The sequence below is a fragment of the Eschrichtius robustus genome, chromosome 18, assembly GCF_028021215.1.
Source record: "Eschrichtius robustus isolate mEscRob2 chromosome 18, mEscRob2.pri, whole genome shotgun sequence".
Taxonomy (NCBI): Eukaryota; Metazoa; Chordata; class Mammalia; order Artiodactyla; family Eschrichtiidae; genus Eschrichtius; species Eschrichtius robustus.
Window position 1 is genome coordinate 43,637,896 of NC_090841.1, and position 25,440 is coordinate 43,663,335.

The 25,440-nt window shown below is 36.6% G+C and overlaps 1 pseudogene; it reads left to right on the forward strand.

Annotated features, from left to right (window-relative positions):
* Window positions 1-25,162, forward strand: part of LOC137751863 (uncharacterized) — a 67,582-nt pseudogene extending 42,420 nt beyond the window's left edge.
* Window positions 25,163-25,440: the final 278 nt, after the last annotated feature.

The following is a 25,440-nucleotide window of genomic DNA, read 5'->3' on the forward strand; positions in this document are numbered from 1 at the left end:
TCTGCATTGAATTATTTGCCTTTACTTTTTTGTCAAAGATGAGTTGACTATGTTTGTCTGTGTCTACTCCTGGGTTCTCTATTCTATTCTATTCATGGTTTTGACTATTCTTTCCCTAATACCATAATTTCTTATTTGCTGTACACTTATAGAAGTACTTGAAGTCAGGTAGTGTCAGTCTTCTGACTTTGTTTTTCTTCTCCGGGTATTGTTTTAAGCATTCAAATTTGTGGTAATTTCTTACTAATCACTGGAACAGCTACATAAGGTTAGAAATGAGTAAACATTGTTATCTTTACAACACAGTTTGTGTGTGTATGTGTTATTTCAATACAATCTATCCTAAATACACCACTTATTATTATCCAGAAAAGTTTGGTAATTTTGGAATCTTTTTGTTCCATGAATGTCTTGTAGAAATCTCTGCTTGAAACTTTCTAGCTTTAAGTGTTATTTATGGAAAGGTTGATTACTGATTTGAATTTTCTAAACTTTATAGGAGTATTCATTCTTATGTATTTATGAGTCAGTAATGCAAATTTTGGTTTTCTAGGCATTTTTCCATTTAATTCAAATATTTGGGCAAAAAATTTTGTTTAATGTTCCTAATTGATTTTTTGTGTCTTCACCATCTGTTGTGATATCCCTCTCTTGTTGCTAATATTGTTAATTTGTACATTCACTGTCAGTTTCATGCTCATGAAAAAAAATTAATATTACTACATCTTAACAAAGACTTTTTTGAGCAAGATGCTGGCTTAATTAAATTTGGTCTTTCTATATTTTTCAATATTTGATCAATTTTTGTAAATGTTTTATGTATGCATAAAAGGAATGACTATTTTATTATAATTGAGTACATTTTTCCATATATGTATATTAGGTCAATTTTTAATTTGTGTTGTGCAATTCCATTATATTCTAATTATTTTTGTCTTCTATAAATTACCAGAAAAGATGAATTAAAATCCCAATATGATTGGGGATTTGTCTCTTACTCTTTACAGTTTTCTCTCTCCTTCTCCTTGTTCACCTCCCTCTCTCTATTTCTTTCTCATTCTCTCTCTCTCTATATATATATATATTTATATAATATATTATATATATATAATAGAAAATAGAAATAGTCATAGAAAATATTTTTGCTTCTTGTAAGTTTTCTAAGGCATCAGTTGTTTCCTTTCAGCATTATTAAAAGTATCATGCCTCTATCTACTGACTTGCATTGTGATCTTCTACTTAACTCCATGTCCTTTGACTTCTTTTCCATCTTTTCCATCTATTTATCTTTCTTGTTACTACATCCTGGATAATTTTTTTGAGCTGTTTTCCAGTTCACTAATTTGTTGCTAACCTATGTCAACTGGGTTGTTAAACCTGTCCTGTGAGTGTTTAATTTTGATTATTATTATTTTTTCCAGCTTTAGAACACTTGAAGATTTATTTTTCATTCTTTAGCCTTCAAATTACATTGATTATTATTTTTTAAATCTTTATTCCTTAATTTTCTAAATGTCACTGGACTCAGTCCATATTTTTAACTTGATTTTATTTTTTCAAACATAGTAATATTTTTAATGTTTGTGTCCAATAATTCAAGTCTCCTCATACACTTGTATTAATCTATTAGTGCAATACACTATGTAACTCTTTCTGCTCTCTCTTCCCTCTAATACTTCTCTCTCACTATGTTTCATTTTCTTCTGTGTTAGGATATTTTTTACTATCTTTCACATGTTTTTTTTTTCTTTTGACCATCATCCTTCAACTTCCCCTCTCCCGCCCTCTGTCTCTGGTAACCATAAGTCTGATCTCTTTTTCTATGTGTCCCTTGTTTTTTGTTTGTTTGTTTGTCTCTTTGTTTTTTTAGATTTCACTTAAAAGTGAGATCACACAGTATTTGTCTTTCTCTGTTTGAGTTATTTCACTTAGCATAATACCTTCAAGATCCATCCATGTTGTTGCAAATGGTAGGATTTCCTCATTTTTTTATGGCTGAATAATATTCTAATGTGTGTGCATATATACACACACAAATATATATCACATATTCTTTACACATTCACCCATCAATGAACACTTAAGTTGTTTCCATGTCTTGGCTATTGTAAGTAATGCTGCTATGAACAGCAGGGTGCCAATACGTTTTTGAATAATGTTTTTGTTTCTTTTGGATATATTGCCAGAAGTAGAATTGCTGGATCATAAGGTAATTATATTTTAAATTTTTTGAGGACTGTTCATACTGTTTTCCATAGTGGCTGCACCAATTTACAATCCTACCAACAAGGGTTTCCTTTTCTCCACATCCATGCCAGCATTAGTTATCTCTTGTCTTTTTAATGATGACCATTCTAACAAGCATGAGATGATACTTCACTGCAGTCTTAATTTGCATTTCCCTTATGACTAGTGATGTTGAGCATCTTTTCATGTACCATTTGGCCTTTTTTATATCTTCTTTGTAGAAATATCTCATTAGCCTTTTTCACTCATTTTAAAACTGGGTTCTTTTGTTTTTGTTTTTCTGTTTTGTTTTTAATTTTTTTGCTATTCAGTTGTATGAGTTCTTCGTATCTTCTAGATATTAACCTCTTGTCAGATATATGACTTGTAAATAATTTTCCCATTCTGTAAGTTGTCTTTTCACTTTGTTGATGGTTACTTTTACTGTTCAGAAGCTTCTTAGTTTGATGTTATATATATTATAATTTTTGAAGTATTATTTATGAGATATCTTTGAAGGCTGGGATAAAGATATTATCTTCAAGAGAGTATTTGGGTATGCTTCTTGTAGACTCAAATCAATACATATTTAGTTTATAATTTATAGCTTGAAGTTTATGGGACCCTGGGGATGAAAGCTTGGGCTGTAAATCAGTGTGCATGCCAAAGGTATTTGCTGCTTCTCAGAAACAGTTTTTCTTTTTCCTGCCCTATTCGTCAACAAAGAATCTAAGTGTCAAAGTATTTACTACTGCTTCAATTGTCTCAAGAGAATGTATCTCTTGAGGTATTCAAACTTAATACCAGGAAGATCTCCTTTAGGCTGCTCAATTTGGTAGTATCTGGACTATGATTTCTGAAGTCCTTATTCTACTAGGTCATCAAAATTATAGTAAATTTCTTTAATATTGACAAATGCTGTCAGGAAAGATGTGGTATTTTGTCTTTCCTTCCTCTCTGTAATCTAGCTTTCTCTTAAATTTAACCTTTATGTTTATAAAACTCCTATGTTTTAAGAAGACTTTTAAATTGTTCATCCACATTTTTAGTTGTTTTCAGTAGGAGACAGGACTAAATATTCCAGTACACTGTATTCCTGAAATAAAATAATGTGTACCTTAAATAAAAATCTTGTCACATTTACCTGGAGCAAGAGCTGAAGAGAGGTCAATATGTAAACTAATTCGTGGGTGGTGGCTAATTAACCAGCCAGATGTTAAGTAACCTGTCTGTAGCAAAAATAGATGGTTAATGTCAATGATGTTTTGGAAGGAAGAGAAAAAATAGACCTCTTTAATTACACAGAAATTAAGACTATTCATTGACTGTGTATGTTTATCAAGAGATTCAAATTACAGAATATGTTCTTAAAAATCTGCTAGAGAAGGTGACCATTCTTAGATTAATGAGCTTGTGAGCAGAATGAGAATTGTGATAAAAATTTTGACTACAAATGGGCTCAACAATATGGGCTGACAGAGACCTTCAAGATGGTGAAAGAATAAGATGTGGAGATCACCTTCCTCCCCACAAATACAACAGAAATACATCTATATGTGGAACAACTCCTACAGAACACATACTGAACCCTGGCAGAAGACCTCAGACTTCCCAAAAGGCAAGAAACTCCCCACGTACCTGGGTAGGGCAAAAGAAAAAAGAAAAAAACAGAGACAAAAGAATAGGGATGGGACCTGCACCACTGGGAAGGAGCCGTGAAGGAGGAAAAGTTTCCATATGCTAGGAAGCCCCTTTACTGGCGGAGATGGGGGGGTGGCAGGGGTGGAAGCTACAGAGCCATGGAAGAGAGCTCAGCAACAAGGGTGCAGAGGGCAAAGCGGAGAGATTCCCACACAGAAGATCTGTGCCAACCAGCACTCACCAGCTCAAGAGGCTTGTGTGCTCACCCACCAGCCAGGACGGGTGGGGGCTGGCACCTGAGGCTCTGGCTTCTTCGGAGATCAGATCCCAGGGAGAGGATGGGGCTGGCTGCAGGAACAAAGCCTGAAGGGGGCTAGTGTGCCACAGCTATCTGGGAGGGAGTCCGGAAAAACTCTGGACCTGCCTAAGAGGCAAGAGACCATTGTTTCAAGGTGCACAGGGAGAGGGGATACAGAGCACCACCTAAACGAGCTCCAGAGAGAGGTGTGAGCCATGGGTATCAGCGTGAACACCAGAGACGGGCATGAAATGCTAAGACTGCTGCTGCAGCCATCAAGAATCCAGTATACAAGCACAGGTCACTATCCACAGCTCCCCTCCTGGGTGCCTGTACAACCCGCCACTGCCAGGTTCTCGTGCTCCAGGGACAACTCCAGGATAACACACGGTGCACCTCAGGCTGTTGCAATGTCACGCAGGCCTCTGCCACCACAGGTCAGCCCACTTTCTCTACCCCTCTTTTGCCCTGGCCTGAGTGAACCAGAGCCCCCTAATCAGCTGCTACTTTAACCCTGTCCTGTCTGAGCAAAGAACAGATGCCCTCAGGAGACCTGCATGCAGAGGTGAGGCCAAATCCAAAGCTGAACCCCAGGAGCTGGGTGAACAAAGAAGAAAAAGGGAAATCTCTCCCAGCAGCCTCAAGAGCAGAGGATTAAATCTCCACAGTCAACTTAATGTACGCTGCATCTGTGGAATACCTGAAAAGACAACGACTCATCCCAAAATTGAGGTGGTGGAGTTTGGGAGCAAAGATATATAGATATTTTTCCATTTACTCTTCTTGTGAGTGTGTATGTGGATGCTTCTTTGTGTGATTTGGCCTGTATGACTTTACTTTTACCATTTGTTCTAAGATTCTGTGTGTCCTTATTTTTCTTGATTTTTTTATTTTATTTTTTTTTAGTATAGTTTTAGCACTTGTTAACATTGGCAGATTTGTTTTTTGGTTTGATTCCTCTCTTCTTTCTTTCTTTCTTTTTTTAATTACTTTTTAATTTTTTAATTTTTAATAATATTTTTAAATTTTTTATTTGAATAACTTTATTTTATTTTATGTTTTTCCTCTTTCTTTCTTTTTTTCTCCCTTGTCTTCTGAGTCATATGGCTGACAGGGTCTTGGTGTTCTGGCCGGATGTCAGGCCTGTGTCTCTGAGGTGGGAGAGCCGAGTTCAGGACATTGGTCCACCAGAGACATCCCGGCTCCATGTAATACCAAATGGCAAAAGCTCTCCCGAAGATCTCCATCTCAATGCTAAGACCCAGATCCACTCAACGACAAGCAAGCTACACTGCCAGACACCCTATGCCACACAAAGAGCAAAACAGGAATGCAATCCCACCCATTAGCAGAGAGGCTGCCTAAAACCATAATAAGATTACAGGCACCCCAAAACACACCACTGGACGTGGTACTGCCCACCAGAAAGACAAGATCCAGCCTCATCCACCAGAATACAGGCATCAGTGCCCTCCACAAGGAAGCTTACAAAACCCACTGAACCAACCTTAGCCACTAAGGGCAGACACCAAAAACAATGGGAACTATGAACCTGTAGCCTGCAAAAAGGAGACCCCAAACACAGTAAATTAAGCAAAATGAGAAAACAAAAACACACAGCAGATGAAGGAGCAAGGTAAAAACCCACCAGACCAAGCAAATGAAGAGGAAATAGGGAGTCTACCTGAAAAATACTTCAGAGTAATGATAGTAAAGATGATCCAAAATCTTGGAAATAGAATGGAGAAAATACAAAAAAGGTTTAACAAGGACCTATAAGAACTAAAGTGCAAACAAACAATGATGAACAACACAATAAATGAAATTAAAAATTCTCTAGAAGGAATCAATAGCAGTATAACTGAGGCAGAAGGATGGATAAGTGACCTGAAAGATAAAATAGTGGAAATAATTACTGTACAGCAGAATAAAGAAAAAAGAATGAAAAGAACTGAGGACAGTCTCAGAGACCCCTGGGAAAACATTTAATGCACCAACATTCGAATTAGAGGGGTCCCAGAAAAAGAAGAGAAAAAGAAAGGGACTGAGAAAATATATGAAGAGATTATAGCTGAAAACTTCCCTAATATGGGAAATACAATAGTTAGTCAAGTCCAGGAAGTGCAGACAGTCCCATACAGGTTAAATACTAGGAGAAACACGCCAAGACACATATTAATCAAACTATCAAAAATTAAACACACACACAAAAATTAAAAGCAGCAAGGGAAAAACAACAAATAACGTACAAGGGAATCTCTATAAGGTTAACAGGTGATCTTTCAGCAGAAACTCTGCAAGTCAGAAGGGAGTGGCAGGACATTATTTAAAGTGATGAAAGGGAAAAACCAACAACCAAGATTACTCTACCCAGCAAGAATCTCATTCAGATTTGATGGAAAAAATGAAACCTTTACAGACAAGCAAAAGCTAATAGAATTCAGCACCACCAAACTAGTTTTACAGCAAATGCTAAACGAACTTCTTTAGGCAGGAAACAAAAGAGAAGGAAAAGACCTACAATAAGAAACCCAAAACAATTAAGAAAATGGTAATAGGAACACACATATCGATAATTACCTTAAATGCAAACAGATTAAATGCTCCAACCAAAAGACATAGACTGGCTGAATGGATACAAAAACAATACCTGTATATACGCTGTCTTCAAGAGACCCACTTCAGATCTAGAGACACATACAGACTGAAAGTGAGGGGATGTAAAAAGATCTTTGGTGAAAATGGAAATCGAAAGAAAGCTGGCATACCAATTCTCATATAAGACAAAATAGACTTTAAAAGATAGACTACTATAAGAGACAAAGAAGGACACTACATAATGACCAAAGGATCAATCTAAGAAGAAGATAGAACAGTTGTAAATATTTATGCATCCAACATAGGAGAACCTCAAAATATAAGACAAATGCTAACAGCCATAAAAGGAGAAATCGACAGTAATACAATCATAGTAGGGTACTTTAACACCCAGTTTCACCAATGGACAGATCATCCAAAGGAAAATAAATAAGGAAACACAAGCTTTAAATGATACATTAAACAAGATGGACTTAATTGATAAGTAAAGGACATTCCATCCCAAAACAACAGAATACACTTTCTTCTCAAGTGCTCATGGAACATTCTCCAGAATAGATCATATCTTGGTTCACAAACCAAGCCTTGGTAAATTTAAGAAAAGTGAAATTGTATCAAGTATCTTTTCCAAACACAACGCTATGAGACTAGATATCAATTACTGGAAAAATCTGTAAAAAATACAAACACATGGGGCTAAACAATACACTATTTAATAACCAAGAGATCACTGAAGAAATCAAAGAGGAAGTCATAAAATACCTAGAAACAAATGACTATGAAAACATGATGACCCAAAGCCTATGGGATGCAGCAAAAGCAGTTCTAAGAGGGAAGTTTATAGCAATACAACCTCACCTCAAGAAACAAGAAAAATCTCAAATTAGAAAAAAGAACAAAATAACACCAAAGTTACCAGAAGAAAAGAAATCATAAAGATCAAATCTGAAATAAATGAAAAATAAATGAAGGAAACAATAACAAAGATCATTAAAACTAAAAGCTGGTTCTTTGAGAAGATAAACAAAATTGATAAATCATTTGCCAGACTCATCAAGAAAAAAAAGGAGAAGACTCAAATCAATAGAATTAGAAATGAAAAAGGAGAAGTAACAATGGACACTGCAGAAATACAAAGGATCATGAGAAATTACTACAAGCAACTATATGCCAATAAAATGGAAAGCCTGGACGTAATGGACAAATTCTTAGAAAAGCACAACCTTCTGAGACTGAACAAGGAAGAAATAGAAAATATAAACAAACCAATCACAAACACTGAAATGGAGACTATGATTAAGAATCTTCCAACAAACAAAATCCCAGGACCATAGGGCTTGACAGTTGAATTCTATCAAACATTCAGAGAAGAGCTAACTCCTATCCTTCTCAAACTCTTCCTAAATATAGCAGAGAGAGGAACACACCAAAACTCATTCTACGAGACCACCATCACCTCGATACCAAAATCAGACAAAGATGTCACAAAGAAAGAAAACTACAGACCAGTATCACTGGTGACCATATGCTAACACATATATATGGAATCTAAAAAAAAAAAAAAAAAAAAAAAAGGTTCTGAAGAACCTAGGGGCACAACAGGAATAAAGATACAGACGTAGAGAATGCACTTGAGGACACAGGGAGGGAGAAGGGTAAGCTGGGACGGAGTGAGAGAGTGGCATGAACTTATATATATTACCAAATATAAAAATAGATAGCTAGTGAGAAGCAGCTGCATAGCACAGGGAGATCAGCTCAGTGCTTTGTGACCACCTAGAGGAGTGGGATAGGGAGGGTGGGAGGGAGATGCAAGATGGCGTAGATATGGGGATATATGTATATGTATAGCTGATTCACTTTGTTATAAAGCAGAAACTAACACACCATTTTAAAGCAATTATACTCCAATAAAGATGTTAAAAAACAACAACAACAAAAACAATATGGGCTATTTTTACTATAAGTATCCTTGCCTCTGCTTAAACAAGTATTGCACAATTTTCTAGAAGCAATGCCTAACATGAACTCCCAATATATTAGAATGGTCAGTGATTTGTCTTTCATGTAGTAAGTAATTATTTTGTATTTTTATTTGCTTTTTCTTAACCTTATTTTTTTCTCACTATTATAATCTGGACATTCACTGGAAATCTTTATGATATACAGGATTGCTTCCAAAAAGTAATTCATATCACAGTAGAAAGCTAGTACCCATGAAATATACATTTCCTAACATTTACCTTATCAGTGGAAGCAATTTGATTTTACTTTAAAATGGTGGTATGGCTTTGAAAATCAAAATGCTCTGATGCTTTCCAGCAGAATGTGGAATATGCTATAGATTTGTAACTTATATATGATCATGTTCCTTCCGTGTCAAGAGTACATGTTACTGGGGACTAAGGTATGAGGGTAGAAGAAGGGTCTATTATTATTATTCCTAGATATATTCCCTAAATATTAACTTTCTTATCAGGATACAATGGGCTGTGTTTGTTCTATTAGATTTTCTAATATTAAAACAAGGAATACTTTCACCAGAGATTGCTTTTAAGACAGCAACTTATCCATTCTCAAGTCTTCAGGGCACAGGGTTAGCCCTTCTAAAAAGAAGAAATGCTGTGATGACTGTAGTGATTTGTTCAAATTTACACATGGAAGTAGAAATGCTACCATATAGTGAACACTGAGTATTGGTGAACTCTGAAGAGGCCCATGGGTCACCTTGTGTCCTAATGTGGCTGGGGATGACTTCAATGATTTGATGGTGTCAGAGTTGATGCTGGAAGATCTACTTCTAAAAAGCCTTTTTCAAATGTATGCACCTGGTGCCTTGATGCGGGTGAGTAGAAGGCTTGGCTCAGCTGGGTCTCAAGTTCACAGATATAAACACAGACTCTCTAGCATGACACTTTCTGCGTAGTTGGGCTGAACTCAGCTCAGTTTTACATCAAACAAGATGGAAACTATGGGGCATTTTATAACTTGGCCTTAACAATTACATAGCATCATCTCTACAGTACTCTGTTTGTCAAAGTAGCCATAAAATCACCCTGAATTGAGACAAAGGGATACAAATCCCAACCTTTCAGTGGTAAATATGTTACAGAATTTTAGACATAGAATTAGACACAGAAATGCATAGACATTTAAAAAAATAATCTAAACTCACTCTCTGATCACAAATTAATTACATACCTTTTACATATAAAATAAACTCCCTTCCAGGATCCCCAAAAGTCCAATCCTTTTATGATATCAGTTCAGGCTCATGGTTGAAGATCTCAATCACATCAGAATACATATGAGTATCTTTGGATTTTGTTCTTCAGGTAAAATTTCTATCAATCTGTAAACCAATGAACTAAAGAGACCAATTTTCTGCCACCTAATAATCAACATCAAATGGAAGAAAAATAATTACATAACCAATAACCACCTCTACTCACAATGGAAAAAAGGAAGGTGTACAGAAAGCACTGGTCCTAGCAAATCTGCAATCAAGCCAAGCAGACATGTCTCGTTTCTTGATTAGGCTCCAATCCTGCTTCCTGGGACTTTTGGTTATATCTTCTGGACATTAAGTTCTACCTTCTCAGTCATCTTTCCTTTTCCATTATAAATAGGCAATGTCTGTAGCTGAGTAAATATCTCAACCTCCTTCCTGCCCATAGAATTTTGGAGTCCACTGAGATATTTTCAGGCTGTATTTTGTGCATAGAGTCCAGGTTGCTACAGTATTTTTAAACTGTGTTTCTTATGAAACTTTTCATAATTTAGTCCATTAAACAAAAAACTATGTTCACAAATTTCCTTGAAATTAACCCTTCTTTACCAAAGCTTCCTCTGAGCTTGCTATAAGACTACAATTATAAAATTCTTAGAAATCCTGTTGTTTCAGAGAGAGGGACAGTGAGGCACACCTTTGGGAACCTTTGTTTTCCTTATCTGAAAGATTCTATGAGACATTAGCTTAAGATATTTGTCTGTTTGTTTGTTTGGTTTTGAGGGTTTTTTTTACTTTTTCCTTTTCATCTTTTTTTATTTTTTTGAATTCTATTTTATTTATTTTTTATACAGCAGGTTCTTATTAGTTATCTATTTTATACATATTAGTGTATATGTGTCAATACCAATATCCCAATTCATGTGACAACCACCCTCCCCCCACCTGCTTTCCCACGTTGGTGCCCATACGTTTGTTCTCTACATCTGTGTCTCTATTTCTGCCTTGCAAACAGGTTCATCTGTACCATTTTTTCTAGGTTCCACATATATGCTTTAATATACGATATTTGTTTTTCTCTTTCTGACTTACTTCACTCTGTATGACAGTCTCTAGGTCCTTGCACGTCTCTACAAATGACCCAATTTCATTCCTTTTTATGGCTGACTAATATTCCATTGTATATATGTACCACATCTTCTTTATCCATTCCTCTGTCGATGGGCATTTAGGTTGCTTCCATGAGCTGGCTATTGTAAATACTACTGAAATGAGCATTGGAGTGTATGTGTCTTTTTGAATTATGGTTTTCTTTGGCTGGATGCCCAGTAGTGGGATTGCTGGGGATATAGTAATTCCATTTTTAGTTTTTTAAGGAACCTCCATACTGTTCTCCAAAGCAGCTGTATCAATTTACATTCCCACCAACAGTGCAAGATGGTACGCTTTTTTCCACACCCTCTCCAGCATTTGTTGTTTGTAGATTTTTTTGTTGATGGCCATTCTGACCAGTGTGAGGTGATACTTCATTGTAGTTTCGATTTGCATTTCTCTAATAATTAGTGATGTTGAGCAGCTTTTCATGTGTTTCTTGGCCAACTCTATGTCTTCTCTGGAGAAATGTCTATTTAGGTTTTTGTGGTGGCCCCCAAGCTGTAAGCTTATTCAGCTTTCTGCTTTCCGGAGAACTGCTTGTCTCTTTCTTGGTATGCACTCCTGACGCTGTGGTATTGAGCGTAAAAAAGGAAAATGGCTTGCGGCCAGTTTCGTTCCAGGTGCCTGCTCTGGATCTAAGAGCCCCTGGTTGTTCCCCAGAAGAAGGACGTGCTGCCCTGAGGGGGAAGTCTGTATCTCCAAAGAATGGCCCATAAGGCATGCTGATGCATAGATAGTGGCGCATAGATAGTGGCGCATAGATAGTGGCGCATAGATAGTGGCGACAGAATTATGTGGAAATACAAGGTTTACTGATTTATTGTCTAATATTCGTTCCGTACTAAACCTATATATACATTCATGCTCTTTGAATAAACTTGCCTTGCAACCATCAGTTGTCTTGGCCCTTCTGACCCCATACTGGTGCTTTTCAGTTCCTTACCCCTCACCGCCAGGAACTTCTAGCTTTCTGCAGCCGGTCTGTGGCAGGTTTTCTGCCCATTTTTTGATTGCCTTGTTTGTTTTTTAATATTGAGCTGCATGAGCTGTTTATATATTTTGGAGATTAATCCTTTGTCCATTGATTCATTTGCAAAGATTTTCTCCTATTCTGAGGGCTGTCTTTTCATCTTGTTTATAGTTTCCTTTGCTGTGCCAAAGATTTTAAGTTTCATTAGGTCCCATTTGTTTATTTTTGTTTTTATTTCCATTACTCTAGGAGGTGGGTCAAAGAAGATCTTGCTGTGATTTATGTCAAAGAGTGTTCTCCTATGTTTTCTTCTAAGAGTTTTACAGTGTATGGTCTTACATTTAGGACATTAATCCATTTGGAGTTTATTTTTTGTATGGTGTTAAGAGTGTTCTAATTTCATTCTTTTACATGTAGCTGTCCAGTTTTCCCACCACCACTTATTGAAGAGGCTGTCTTTTCGCCATTGTATGTCCTGCCTCTTTTGTCATAGATTAGTTGACCATAGGTGCATGGGTTTATCTCTGGGCTTTTTAGCCACTTCCATGGATCTATATTTCTGCTTTTGTGCCAGTACCATACTGTCTTGATTACTGTAGCTCTGTAGTATAGTCTGAAGTCAGGGAACCTGATTCCTCCAGCTCCGTTTTTCTTTCTCAAAATTGTTTTGGCTATTTGGGATCTTTTGTGTTTCCATACAAATTGTGAAATTTTTTGTTCTCGTTCTGTGAAAAATTCCATTGGTAGTTTGATGGCGATTGCATTAAATCTGCAGATTGCTTTGGATAGTACAGTCATTTTCCCAAAGTTGATTCTCCCAATCCAAGAACATGGTATATCTCTCCATCTGTTTGTGTCATCTTTGATTTCTTTCATCAGTGTCTTATAGTTTTCTGAGTACAGGTCTTTTACCTCCTTAGGTAGGGTTATTCCTAAGTATTTTACTCTTTCTGTTGCAATGGTGAATCGGATTGTTTCATTAATTTCCCCATCTAATCTTTCATTGTTCGTGTATAGGAGTGCTAGAGGTTTCTGTACATTAATTTTGTACCCTGCAACTTTACCAAATTCATTGATTAGCTCTACTAGTTTTCTGGTGGCATCTTTAGGATTATCTATGTGTAGTATCATGTCACCTGAAAACAATGACAGTTACTTCTTTTAAAGTTGTATTACTTTTATTTCTTTTATTTCTCTGATTGATGTGGCTAGGACTTCCAAAACTATGTTGAATAATAGTGGTGAGAGTGGACCTCCTTGTCTGTTCCTGATCTTAGAGGAAATGCTTTTGGTTTTTCACCATTGAGTATGATGTTTGATGTGGGTTTGTTGTATATGGCCTTTATTATGTTGAGGTAGGTTCCCTTTATGCCGACTTTCTGGGGAGTGTTTATCATAAATGGGTGTCAAATTTTGTCAAAAGCTTTTTCTGCATCTATGGAGATGATCATATGGTTTTTATTCTTCAATTTGTTAATATGGTGTATCACATTGATTGATAAGCATATATTGAAGAACCTTTGCATCCTTGGGATAAATCCCACTTGATCATGGTGTATGATCCTTTTAATGTGTTGCTAGATTCTGTTTGCTAGTATTCTGTTGAGGATTTTTGCATCTATATTCATCAGTGATATTGGTCTGTAATTTTCTTTTTTTGTAGGATCTTTGTCTGGTTTTGTTATCAAGGTGATGGTGGCCTTGTAGAATATGTTTGGGAGTGTTCCTTCCTCTGAAATTTTTTGGAAGAGTTTGAGAAGGATGGGTGTTAGCTCTTCTCTAAATGTTTGATAGAATTCACCTGTGAAGCCAACTGGTCCTGGACTTTTGTTTGTTGGAAGATTTAAAATCACAGTTTCAATTCCATTACTCGTGATTAGTCTGTTCGTATTTTCTGTTTCTTCCTGGTTCAGTCTTGGAAGGTTATACCTGTGCAAGAATTTGTCCATTTCTTTCAGGTTGTCCATTTTATTAGAATAAAGTTGCTTGTAGTAATCTCTTATGATGCTTTGTATTTCTGCAGTGTCCATTGTAACTTCTCCTTTTTCATTTCTAATTTTATTGATTTGAGTCCTCTCCCTCTTTTTCTTGATGAGTCTGGCTATTAGTTTATCAACCTTTTTTATCTTTTCAAAGAACCAGCTTTTAGTTTTATTGATTTTTTCTATTGGTTTCTTTGTTTCTATTTCATTTTTTCTGCTCTGATCTTTATGATTTCTTTCCTTCTACTGACTTTGGGTTGTGTTTTTTCATCTTTCTCTAGTTCCTTTAGGTGTAAGGTTAGATTGTTTATTTGAGATTTTTCTTGTTTCTTGAGGTAGGCTTGTATTGCTCTAAACTTCCCCCTAAGAACAGCCTCTGTGGCATCCCATAGGTTTTGGATCATCCTGTATGCATTGTCATTTGTCACTAGGTATTTTTTGATTTCCTCTTTAATTTGTTCAGTGATCTCTTGGTTATTTAGTACTGTATTGTTTAGCCTCCATTGTTTGTGTTTTTTTACTTTTTTTTTCTCCTGTAATTTATTTCTAATCTCATAGTGTTGTGGTCAGAAAAGATGCTGATATGATTTCAATTTTTTTAAAATTTACCAAGGCTTGATTTGTGAGCCAAGATGTGATCTATCCTGGAGAACGTTCTGTGTGCACTGGGGAAGATAGTGTTATCTGCTGTTTTCAGATGGAATGTCCTGTAAATATCAATTAAATCTATCCGGTCTATTTTGTCTTTTAAAGCTTGTATTTCCTTATTAATTTTCTGTTTGGATGATCTGTCTATTGGTGTAAGTGATGTGTTAATGTCCCCCACTACTATTGTGTTTGTGTCGATTTCCTCTTTTATAGCTGTTAGCATTTGCCTTTTGTATTGAGTTGCTCCTATGTTGTGTGCATATATATTTATAATTGTTATATCTTCTACTTGGATTGATCCCTTGATCATTATGTAGTGTCCTTCCTTGTCTCTTGTAACATTCTTTATTTTAAAGTCTATTTTATCTGATATGAGTATTGCTACTCCAGCTTTCTTTTGATTTCCATTTGCATGGAATATCTTTTTCCATCCCCTCACTTTCAGTCTGTATGTGTCCCTAGGTCTGAAGTGGGTCTCTTGTAGACAGCATATATATGTGTCTTACTTTTGTATCCATTCAGCCAGTCCGTGTCTTTTGGTTGGAGTAATTAATCCATTCACATTTAAAGTAATTATCAATATGTATGTTCCTATTACCATTTTCTTAATTGTTTGGGGTTTGTTTTTCTAGGTTCTTTACTTCTCTTGTGTTTCCCACTTAGAGAAGTTCCTTTAGCATTTGTTGTAGAGCTGATTTGGTGGTGCTGAGTTCTCTTAGCTTTTGCTTGTCTGTAAAGCTTTTGATTTCTCTGTCAAATCTGAATGAGATCCTTGCCAGGTAGAGTAATCTTGGTTGTAGTTTCTTCCCTTTCATCACTTTAAATATATCATGCCACTCCCTTCTGGCTTGTAGAGTTCCTGCTGAGAAATCAGCTGTTAAACTTCTGGGAGCTCCCTTATATGTTATTTGTCATTTTTCCTTTGTTGCTTTTAATAATATTTCTTTGTCTTTAATTTTTGTCAATTTGATTACTGTGTGTCTCTGCGTGTTTCTCCTTGAGTTTATCCTGCCTTGGACTCTCTGCACTTCCTGGACTTGGGTGGCTATTTCCTTTACCATGTTAGGGATGTTTTTGACTATAATTTCTTCAAATATTTTCTCTGGTCTTTTCTCTCTCTCTTCTCCTTCTGGGACCCGTATAATGCAAATTTAGTGCATTTAATGTTGTCCCAGAGGTTTCTTAGGCTGCCTTCATATCTTTTCATTCTTTTTCTTTATTCTTTTCCATGGTATTGAATTCCACCATTCTGTCTTCCAGGTCACCTACCTGTTCTTCTGCCTCAGTTATTCTGTTATTTGTTCCTTCTAGTGTTTTTTGTTATTTTTGTTTGTTTGTTTTTCATTTCAGTTATTGTATTGTTCATCTCTGTTTGTTTATTCTTTAATTCTTCTGGGTCTTTGTAAAGAGTTCTTGCATCTTCTTGATCTTTGCCTCCATTATTTTTCCAAGGTCCTGGATTATCTTCACTATCATTTTTCTGAATTCTTTTTCTGGAAGTTTTCCTATCCCCACTTCATTTAGTTGTTTTTTCTGGGGTTTTATCTTGTTCCTTCAACTGGTACATAGTCCTCTGTCTTTTCATTTTTTCTGTCTTTCTGTGAATGTGGTTTTCATTCCACAGGCTGCAGGATTTTAGTTCATCTTTCTTCTGTTCTCTGCCCTCTGGTGGATGAGTCTATCTAAGAGGCTTGTGCAACCTTCCTGATGGGTGAGACTGGTGCTGCGTAGGGCTGGGTGTTGCTTTGGTGGCAAAGTTCAGTAAAACTTTAATCTGCTTGTCTGCTGATGGGTGGGGCTGCTTTCCTTCCCTTTTGGTTGTTTGCCTTGAGGCCACCCAGCACTGGAGACTACAGGATCTTTGGTGGGGCTAATGATGGATGCTGGGAGAGCTCACACCAAGGAGTACTTCCCAGAACTTCTGCTGCCAGTGTCCTTGTCCCTTTCCTCTAGGTCCCCTTTCCTCCAGGTTCTAAACGACATTTTTCTTTTTTTTTTTCAATTCTTATTAATAACTTTTTGTAGGCCTATCAGGCTTCTCTAACAGTGTCTTCAAAACTCTGCCACATCCTATCTGAATAGCCAAAGCATCGTGAAAAAGAAGAATAAAGCTGGAGGCATAATGTTTCCTGATTTCAAACTATATTATAAAGCTATAGTAATCAAAAAAAGTATGATATTGTGTAAAAAAAGACACACAGATCAATGAAACAGAATTGAAATAAGAAATAAACCCATGCATATATGTTAAATTAATTTGCAACAAAGGAGCCAAGAAAATACAATGAGGAAAGGACAATCTCTTTAATAAAATGTGTTGGGAAAACTGGACAGCCACATGCAAAAGACTGAAACTGGACCATACACACCAAAATTAACTCAAAATGGATTAAATACTTGACTGTAAAATCTTAAACCATAAAACTCCTAAAAGAAAATATAGGTGATAACATCCTTAATCTTGGTCTTGGTGATGATTTTTGGATTTGCAAAAACAGTAAAAGCAAAAAAAGCAAAAGTACACAAGTGGGATTTCATCAAACTAAAAAGCTTCTTCACAGCAAGGTAAACATCAACATCTAATACCTATATTAGATAATAGTAATCTATCACTTGTAAGAAGCAAGGAGCTGAATGACTGTGTGTGCCCTGAGGGAAACCACTATCTCCTATAGCTGCAATACTGAGATTGCTTAAAATCAAACACAGAATCTTATCCTGTAACTGGGTGAATTACAATGCAAATTGAGCTCCAAGCTTGGCAGCATGTTTACTTTTAAAGGGAGGGCATTGATTGGGAAAAAATGGTATCTTTTAAATTATGATGATGGCATATGGGAAGACCCTTGATGAAACTGGAGACATTAGGTCCCTAAATTCTGCTGGAAGAGGTCTCCAGACTTCCAGTGATATTTGCCTTACTACCCCCATCTGCATTGCCTAAGGAAACTCTCATGGCCTTCCCTGAGGCAGTAGCCATGCAAGACAATGGTAATTCTCCTGAGTACCCACCCTCAGCACTCTTCTTTTTTTCTAGACCTTTAAGTAGACTCAAGTGCCAACAGGCCCATAAAGGTGAGGTACAAAGTGTATTACACTACAAAAGAATTATTTGCATTTTTAATTTATACAGAGAAATACAATTAACATGCATAGGAATGGATACTAAGGATGTGGGATAATAGTGGAAGGAAGATATAGTTGGATCACATTGAATTTATGGATGTGGGTTCACAGAACAGAGATTCTGCATTTAATGTGGCAGCTCCAGGAGTCAGAAAGGGTTGTAACAGGTTTTTTTTGTTTGGTTGCCTGAAGCATGGACCAAAATGTGACCCACAGTGAGCAAACTGGAAATGCCCAAGCTGCTTTGGTTTAATGTGGATGAAGGGATTCAAAGGCTTAAGGAGATTGGAATTTTGAGGGAATTTTTAATATAAGACCTACTCACCCACATTGGGGGGTCCAAAAAGCATGGCTTCCACTAAGACTGTGAGAAATAAGTTTTCAATGGGCTCCCCAGTATCCTTGAAGGGCTCAGGGATTGCTCCTCTATATAGGGCAGACCTTAGTAGCAACTGCAGCCACTGAACTGGGAAACTTAAGTGCAATGGGAGTAGTTGTATCCCCAGGTATCAGGGACCAAGTGGCAGCATTAAACCACTAAAGGAAAGTTGGGTTTGATTACCTTAATAGACAGGGGAGTCAAAGTAGCAATCAGAAAAGTCTCACTCCTGCAAATCTATGGCACTGGTTAATCGATCACGGTGTTCTTAGAAGTGAAATAGGTATGAAGCCTACTAAATTCTTATTTGATCTGTATAAGTAAGAAAGTTCTAGATCACACACTCACCAATGCCATGACAGTTTGGAGGTTAACTATAAAAGGCCAAAAATTGGGCAGTGGCCCAATTCTTGGAAATCCCCAGTCCGTCCCTGAAATAGTTGGAATAATCCACCACTCATTAGCCTCCGAAATTACCCAGCCCATAAAAACTAACCACAGCATATTTTGGGGACTCTCGCCTTCTGAGATAGCCCACACTCTGTCTGTGGAGTGTGTTTCTCTCTAAATAAATCCACTTCTTACATATCAAAAAAAAAAAAAAAAGTGCCAGATCAAGTGAACAAAATTCTAGCTTGAATCATGAAAACAGTGAGTCACAATCCTCCAGTCAATTCTTAGATTTGTCTTTTACAAAACCAGAATCCCTTGAGTGAAGAAGAGAATAGATCTCCTTGAAGAAGGACTCTGGTTCATGCCCCAAAATTTATACTGTGAATCTTTTTCCCAGCCTTTTCCAAAGGGAACTACAATCTTTTACCAGGGTAACTATGCTTTGGGGAAAAAGAAATAATCAGACCTTTTGGAGACTAGTAGACACTGGTTCTGAACTGACTCTAAATCCAGAAGACCAAAAACATCACTGTGGTTCACTACTCAGAATAGGGGCTTAAAGAAGTTAGATGATCAATGGAGTTTTAGCTCAGGTTCATTTCACAGTAGGCCCAGTGTTGCTTCCAAACTCATCCTGTGGTTATTTTCTCAATTCCCAACTGAATTATTGGAAAAGGTACACTCTGCAGCTAGCAGAAGGTTCACATCACTTCCCTGACCTATAGAGGGAGAGCTATGATGGTGAGAATGGCCAAGTGAAAGCCACTAGAGTGGTCCTACTTATGAAGGTAATAAATCGAAAGCAATACCACATTCTTAGAGGTATGGTAGAGATTAGAATCACCAACAAGGTCTTGAAGGGTGTAGCGGTGGCGATTCCCACCACATTCCCATTCAGCTTTTCCCTAGTTGGCCTGTGCAGAAGACAGATGTATCTCCAAGAATGACAGTGACTCTCATAAGCTTAACCAGGGTGGTGACTCCAATTGCAGCTGCTGTACCAGATATGGCTTCATTGTTGGAGCAAATGAACACATTCCCTAGTACCTGGTATTTAGCTATTGATCTGGGAAATAACTTTTTTTTCTCCTTTCCTGTCAATAAAACCAACCATAAGCAGTTTGTTTTCAGCTGAAAAGGACAATAATATACCTTCACTGTCCTTTGTCAGAGGTATCAACACTCCAGCTCTATGTCATAAATTAGTTTGCAGGAATCTTGATCACCTTTTCATTTTACAAGATATTACACTGATACATTACATTGATTGAGACTAGTGAGCAAGACGTAACAACTTATTTGTTAAGTAAACATTGGCAGTAGTACTTATTGGTAAGATATTTGTGTGCCAGAGAGTGGGGAATAATTCTGACAAAATTCAGGGACCTCTATGTCAGTGAAATTTTTAGGGTTTTATTGATATAGGGCATGCCAAGATATTCCTTCTAAGGTGAAGGATAATTTATTACATTTAGCCCCTTCTATAACCAAAAAAAGGTGCAGTGCCTAGGAAGCCTCTTTGAATTTTGGAGGCAACATATTTCTCATTTGGGTGTGTTACTTCTCCCTATTCACTGAGTGATATGAAAATCTGCTAATTTTGAGTGGTGCCCAGAACAAGAGAAAGCTCTGCAACAGGCCCAGACTGCCAAACAAGCTGATTTGTAACTTGGGCCATATGATCTAGGAGATCCAATGGTGCTTGAAGTGTTGGTGGCAGATAAGAGGAGTATTTGAAGACCTTGGCAAACCGCTCTAGGTGATTTGTAGAGCAGGTCTTTAGAATTTTAGATCAAAACCCTGCCATCCTCTTCAAATAACTCCTTTTGAGAACAGCTCTTGACTGGTTATTGGGCCTTAGTGGAATCTGAATGCTTAATCGTAGGCCAAAAGTTGTGTGTGCAAGGCAACACTCCATCATCAAATGGAGACGGTATATACATGATGGGGAAAGAACAGACCCTGAAGGCATAAGTAAATTACATGAAGAAGTGACCCAAGTACCCATGATCCCCACTCCAGCTCACCACCTTCCCTCTTCCAGTCTGCACATGTGGCTACATGAGGGATTTCCTATGATCAGTTGACAGAGGAAGAGAAGATTCAGATCTAGTTTACAGATGGTTCTGCACAATATAGAGACACTGCCTGAAAGTGGACAACTAAATCCTTACAGCCCCTTTCTGGGACATCTCTGTAGGACACTGGTGGAGGGAACTCCTATTAGAGGCATAAGTTCAAGCAGTGCACCTCTTTGTTCATTTTCCTTGGAAGGACAAATGGCTAAACATGCAAGTGCATACTGATTTATGGTCTATGACCAATGGTTTGGTTGGATGGTCAGAGACTTTGAAACAACATGATTGGATAACTGGTAACAAAGATTTTTGGAAAGAGGTATGTGGGTTGACTTTTCTGAATGGGTAAAAACGGTGAAGATATTTGTGTTTTCTGTGAATGCTAACCAAATGATGACCTTAGCAGAGGAGGATTTTAATAATCAAGTGGATAGGATGGCCCATTCCGTGGATACCAGTCAGCCTCTTTCTCCAGCCAACCCTGTCATCATCCAATGTGCTCATGAACAAAGTGTTTGTGGTGGCAGGGATGGAGGTAATGCATTGGCTCAGCAAAATGTTCTTCCATTCACCAAGGCCAACCTGGCTATGGCCACTGCTGAGTGCCCAATCTGCCAAAAGCAGAGACCAACACTAAGTCCCTGATATGGCATCATTCCCTGGGATGATCAGCCAGCTACCTAGTGGCAAACTGATTACTTTGGACCACTTCCATCAGGGAAGGAGCCTCCTTTTGTTCTTAATGGAATAGACACTTACTCTGGATATGGACTTACCTTACTTACACACGTGTTGCTGCCAAAACTAATACCCATGTATTTATAGAATGCTTTATGCACTGTCAAGTAATTTCCTACAGCATTACTTCTGATCAAGGAACTCACTGCACAGCAAAAAACCCTGCAGCAGTGGGCTCATGCTCATGAAATTCACTGTTCTTGCCATGTGCACCATTTTCAAGCAGCTGGTCTGATAGAATGATGGAATGACCTTGTGAAGATTTAGTTACAGCATCAACTAGGTGGCAACACATTACAGGGTTGATGCAAGGTTCTCTATAAGGTTGTATATGCTTTGAATCAGCATTTAATATATAGTGCTATTTATTTCATAGCCAGAATCCATAGGTTTAGGAATCAAGGGATAGAAATGGGAGTTGCACCATATACTATTATTACTTTTGCTTCAAGTTTCCATGACCTTATTCTCTACTGGTGTGTTTGTGTGTGTGTGTGTGTGTGTGTGTGTGTGTGTGTGTGCATAAAAGAGCCTCCATATCCCTGGAATGAATGAACTCAAATGCACAAATTTTATCCCTGATTTTCTGTCTTGTATACAAATGTAGAGCACTTACATTTATATTGTTTCTTATGTGATTTTTCAAAACAGTTTTATTTTCTTAGATAAGGAAATTAAAGTTTAAAAAATTAATTTACCTGTTTATTCATGATAAATTTATTAAATTTATCTATTTATTAAAAATAAATTCAAAATGAATTAAATACTTAAATGTAAGACTTGAAATCATAAAACTTTAGAAGAAAACATAGGCGATATACACTTTGACATTGGTATTCATAATTTTTTTTGGATACATCTTCTTGGTCAAGAGAAACAAAAGCAAAAATAAATAAATGAGACTACATCAAACTAAAAAGCTTTTGCACAGTGAAAAAAATTATCAGGAAAGCAAAATGGCTGCCTACTGGATGAGAAAATATATTTGCAAACAATATTTCTGATAAGAGGTTATATCCAAATTATACAAGTATCTCATACAACTCAACATCTAAACAAAAACAAACGACTCAATTAAAAATTAGGCAGAGAATCAGAATAGACACTTTTCCAAAGAAGACCTACATATGGCGAACAGGCACATGAAAAGATGCTCAACATCACTAATCATCAGAGAAATGCAAACCAAACCACAATGAGATATCACCTAACACCTCTCAGGATGTCTATTATCAAAAAGACAACAAATATCAAGTGTTAGCGAGGATATGGAGAAAAGGGAACCCTCACACACTGTTGGTGGGATTGTAAATTGGTACATCCACTATGGAAAACATTATGGAGATTCCTCAAAAAATTAAAAATAGAACTACCGTATGATCCAGCAATACCACTCCTGGGTATTTATCCAAAAAAAAATAACCAAAACCACTAATTTGAAAAGATATCTTCCCCCTCATGTTAACTGCAGCATTATTTACAATAACCAAGATATGGAAGCAACCTAAGTGCCCATCAATAGATGAATGGATGCATATATATATATATATCATTTCTTCCATATAATATATAAAATGGGATATAACTCAGCTACAAAAAAGAAGGAAATCTTGCCATTTATGACAAGAGGGATGGACCTAGAGGGTATTAAGCTAAGTGAAATAAGTCAGATAGGGAAAGGCAAATACTGAATGATTTCATTTATATGTGGAGTCTCAAAAAGCAAAACAAATGAACAAACGTAAAAAATTATAAACAGAATTATAGATACAAATAAACAGGTGCTTACCAGAGAGGAGGAAGGTAGGGGAAGGAAAGAAATAGGAGAGGGAGATTAAGTGGTACAAACTTCCTGTGGCAAAATAAATGAGTCATGGGTATGAAATGTACAGTGTGGGGAATATAATCAATAATGGTGTAATATCTTTGTATGGTGACATATTGTAACTAAACATCATGGTGATCAGTTTGAAAAGTATAGAAGTATCCAATCACTATGTTGTGTAACAAGAACTAACATAATGTTGTACGTAAGTTATGCTTCAAAAACAAACGAACTCATAGAAAAACAGATCAGATTTGTGGTTACCAGAGGCAGGGTTGGGCACGCGGGGAATTGGATGAAGGCAGTCAGAAGGTACAAACTTCCAGTTATAAGATAAATAAGTACTAGGGTTGTAATATACAACATGATAAATATAATGAACACTTGATGCATGTTATATATGAAAGTTGTTAAGAGAGTAAATCCTAAGACTTCTCATTACAAGAAAAAAAAAAACTTTTCTTCTATTTCTTTAATTTTGTATCTGTAGGAGATGATGGATGTTCACTAAACTTATGGTGGTAATCATCTCATGATGTATGTAAATCAAATCATTATGCTACACACCTTAAACTTATACAGTGCTGTATGTCAACTATATCTCAATAAAACGGGAAGAAAAAAATAATTTATCTAAGTTTACAGAGCAAGTATGTGGTGGTCCTGGAATTTATACAACTTTCAAAACTATGTCACAAAATCAAAATTTAGAAGTCAACATTGACTTTATACGTTGGGGCCTTGATGTCTTTCTTCCTATTTTTTGAGAAATAAGAATGAATTATACAAGCATGAAGAGAGGTAGATTTGTTATGACATTAATAAAGTTTGGGTTTCAGGATCTCTTTGTACTCCCTAATATAAAGCCTCCTAAACTAGGCACAGTTTTCCAGATGACCCACCAGATTTTATTTCTCTTGTACTTCAGAACCCCCACTTGTAGGTTCTCCATGTCATCATATGAACATAATCATCTATAGGGCTTTACTTTGGCCTTGTGCTCTAGAAGAACTTATGGCCACCTTGAAAAAAAAATACTGAACACTGTGTGGTTATAACCATAGATACTCTCCCTCAGAATAATACACTTTACATCCTTTTTCAAGTGGTTCTTAAACTTCAGCTCTATAGAACTTTTCAGAACCTTGGCCTTGAGTGTAAGAGACTTGAGAGCAGAGATCATGTGTTACTCATCATTTTACTCCTAGTACCTAGAATAGTGCTCATCAGTAAGTACCTTGATAAGTTGAAATATTCCTCTTATTACAGATGTAGTTATTTCAGGCAAGAATAAAAAGGTTAGTGTACTGAGGGTTATATACATTTATGAATAAATAAAAACTCTTCAGAAACAGTAAATATTTCCAGCAGGAATTAGCTAAGAATGAAAGGTATGGGCCTTCTCAAATATAGGAGATCAATATGGGTGGGCTTTAGATAAGAGGGAAGAAAATGCTCTGCTTATCTCTGACCCCAAAATAAAATTCAAATTGAACATGTATCCTCTTTATGGATGCCGACTGAGAGCAGAGAAACTGAGACCTCAGAGTAAATTATAACCTGGAGATGTAATGAATAGGCTAAATTACATGATGCCATGCTATTGTCTGTGTATATTTCTAGCTATCTAGATATATGTATACAGCTTTCATCCTTGGGTTTTACTGTATCACACAACAGTACATTTTTTTCCACATTTCTTTGTTTACTGATATAATACTTTTACTACCAACAAATATGCAGAGGCACAACCATACCTAATAGGCACTTGCACACACATACACACTTTAAAACCAAAAATTTTGGCACTAGGTCTTTTACCTATTGGGGTCTTTATGTCTTTCTTTTATTTTTTAGGAGTTTTCAGCATTATTAGAATTATATTAAAATAACATTAAAGACCTTATTAAATTTGTAAGTTCAATGAAAGAACAGCAATTTTTGAAGGGAAAACTTCTCAAATGTATTACTTTTAAAAAGTCCTCACTCATCAACTTTCTTAAAAGAAAATTCAGGGAAGAGCCCAGTCAACTATGCAAAAATTCATGAGCTCAAGGGCAGGGAGAGTCAGAAGAGTTAGAGCCCTAGTGGAAAATCTAATATCATATACACACTCAAAATAGCCCTTATATTTCAAGAATCTAAAACATGTTC